This window comes from Bidens hawaiensis, unplaced genomic scaffold (genome assembly GCF_021521415.1).
Source record: "Bidens hawaiensis isolate Kalapana, Puna unplaced genomic scaffold, B.hawaiensis_p1.1 tig00050423_1, whole genome shotgun sequence".
NCBI lineage: Eukaryota > Viridiplantae > Streptophyta > Magnoliopsida > Asterales > Asteraceae > Bidens > Bidens hawaiensis.
Window position 1 is genome coordinate 58661 of NW_027499013.1, and position 3086 is coordinate 61746.

Below are 3086 nucleotides of genomic sequence, written 5' to 3' on the forward strand. Positions count from 1 at the left end.
CGGCATTAGAACACGTTAATAATTTGTTTTCCCGGTTTGTTCTTAAAATCAACTAAAATAAGTTAGAGTTTGTTAGTGAGACCGAGAGGTGATCTGACCTTCTTGAGCGAACCTTAGTTATGTCATCCTTTAGAACCGGTTTCGTGAGAGTTTTCAATCCATTGTCTTGTCATCTCCTTCAATATGATTCTTACCTAGGTAGACGTTTTTATCACTGCAGTCAAAGTTTCTGAAGTTTTGTTAAAAGTTTTCATTTAGTTAAGTTAAGTAGTTAAATTAAATCTAAAAAAATCAATTAAATATTTTGGTGAGTCTTGGTTAGAGTTTAGTGATTATAAACGTTTTCACGTGTCTTCGAGTTCGATATCCAGACTTTCCTCATCTGTGCTATACGCGACCGATACACTTGCCTTTTGTGTGAACTAGGATAGATTGTTTGGTTTTTAAAGCTTAGTTGCGACTTGTGTTTTATTTATATATATATATATTTTCGCACATCATGAACACATTTATGGTTTCCAAATGATTTCTCTCAAATTACACCCTTTTGGTTGTTTATTAAAATGAATTGGTATGTGTTCAATTACAAAATGTATACTCTTAATAAGAGGGTGTTATTTTTTGTTGATGTGTCATTTCGATGTTAATCCTTACAAATTATTTAACTATTAATTCAACTATTTAAATATGATAATTTTTTAATACTATTTATTTGTCAAATTTTAAAAATTTTATCTTTTTAATTCCCTTTTTTATAACGACCAAACAAAATTTTGATTAAAAAAACTAGTAAGACGCTAGAACACCAATATACCATAAAAAGAAAAACGAAACTACACTTTGAACATATGCCCCACAAAATTCCTTTCAGTTTCCCTTCTTTATCCATAAAAATCCCATATTTTTTAATTCCTTACCATTAATAGTGCGCAGTTAGTAATAGTTTTTTTATAATTATAAATCAATTCAATTGTTCCAAAACTAACTGTTTTGTTATTTATATTAAACAATAAATTAATTAAAAACATGCTGTTAATTTTAATTTAGCTAAATTTAATATCATAACACCCAAAAATTTTACATTACATTAACTTTTTTCTTAACTTTAATTTTCACATATTTTGTATATTAGATATAATATAATAGATATTTACAAGCCTTTAATTTTCACATATTTATTCAATACATATGCTTAAATTTATAGTATGTTTTTTATTACATGATTTTTCCAGACCTTAGGTATTCAAATTGATGTTTATGTTTACCGATAAAACCGTAGATTGAGAAAATTGTTATTGGAAACCAAAGAAGGTAAAAATGGCTCTACTTCTTTGAGTATACACTCTCCAAGTGTATTGTGTTATCTTTATGTTTATAATTTTTAATTAATAATAAATATTTTACGTTATGTTTTTATTTTCTGTTTATAAGTTTCGTTTTTTTAAGACATGTGTAGCCTCAAAGGAATACAACGAAGTACAATTAAACAAATAATGTCAGCTAACTATATAACTGTTTATATTTAACTGTATAATTGTTTATATGTATAAGGACTTTTATTAACATTGTAAGATAAGTATATTATTAAATTTGTATTTTATCTATTTATATATATTTAATTTTAGTTAATTACCCATGTAGTCTAAGCTAGTACTATATGTACTATAATTATAGTTGATTTGTTTGTATTATAATTGATATCTATAAATTACAATAGGTCATAAAAAATCACATGCGTTTAATTTTATGAAGAAAGTTTTTCACTGCCTTATAATATTTTTCGTGAATATACCTCCTTATTTTATAAAATAATTCACATAATTAAAGGGACAATATCATTAATAAATATTTAATGCATTTAATGAATAGTTTTAGAACCTTCCAACTATCTTTTCCACTTTTGCTAAAATTTTGTCATTTGTTGCCGACCCCAAAACAGGCTTGGAGCTGCGGTTTTCATACATTAATTATGTGTCTGGATGATGAGATACGATACATGAATATGCTGAGCTGGATTTTATGATGATCCTAGATGATGCTTTAAAAGGGGGGTTAGCATTCAAACCCCAATTTCATCGTCTAGGGTTTTGTTCATTCTTGTTGAAGAAGCATCTTTCATGGCGTCTGCATCAAGGGTCAACACTTGCCTCCACTGTGACGACTCTTCATCCATTTCCTTGAGAAGTGGGTGGGTTCTAACCACAGGAAAATTCGCAGAGCTGTGCGGTCGCTGCTAGTAAGTTCAATCGAATATTTCCTATCTAATGTCATCCAGATCGTCTATATATGAGTTGATTATATGATTCTTTGTGTAAAATTTTGGATTTTAAGCAGTATATTAGTGGATCTGGAGTTCTATGTTGTTTTTGACTTGATATTTTATGTACACACAATTTCAAACTCACTGAAACTAAAAGGGTTTGTACTACAATTCACCCTATATTGCATGTGACCATGAGATTTCAAACTTTAACAACATAAGAATGTGTGTGACTTTACCTATCTAGGTTTAAGTTTTGCGCAAATTAAGATCGTGCAGATTGATGGGCGTAATCTATTGAAATGTGCAAACCATGCCCAAATTGAGTTACTAGAACTACTTTCTCATCTAATTTGTATCTTGGATTCATACAGTTCGATTTATGAATCTGGACGGTTCTGCGAAACATTTCACAAAAAACAACAGGATTGGAGGAAGTGCCAGTCTTGTACCAAGGTGAGTATAATTCGTATTTTTTTGTTAGAAAAATTTATATGTTAAAGGATACACATTGGATTTTATTTCTTTTATATTTTAACCAATGCTGTGTTCCATCTTTGCAGCCAATCCGTTGTTCATGCTTTGTTTCATTCAGCGACTGGCTTTTGCTTGAGGATGGTACGGAAAAGGTGATATGTCTAGAATGCTCAAAGATTGCTTCTTTTATGGTAAGATGGAAGTTCGGACTAAAAGATTGCGTTTCAGGTTTTTTTGTTTTTCAATAATGCTATCTTTATGGATTACAAATTTCTTAGGAACGACATTTCAGCAAAGTGTTGGATCTTGATAAGGAAATAAGGAGGCTCCCAATTCGTAAATTGTATCC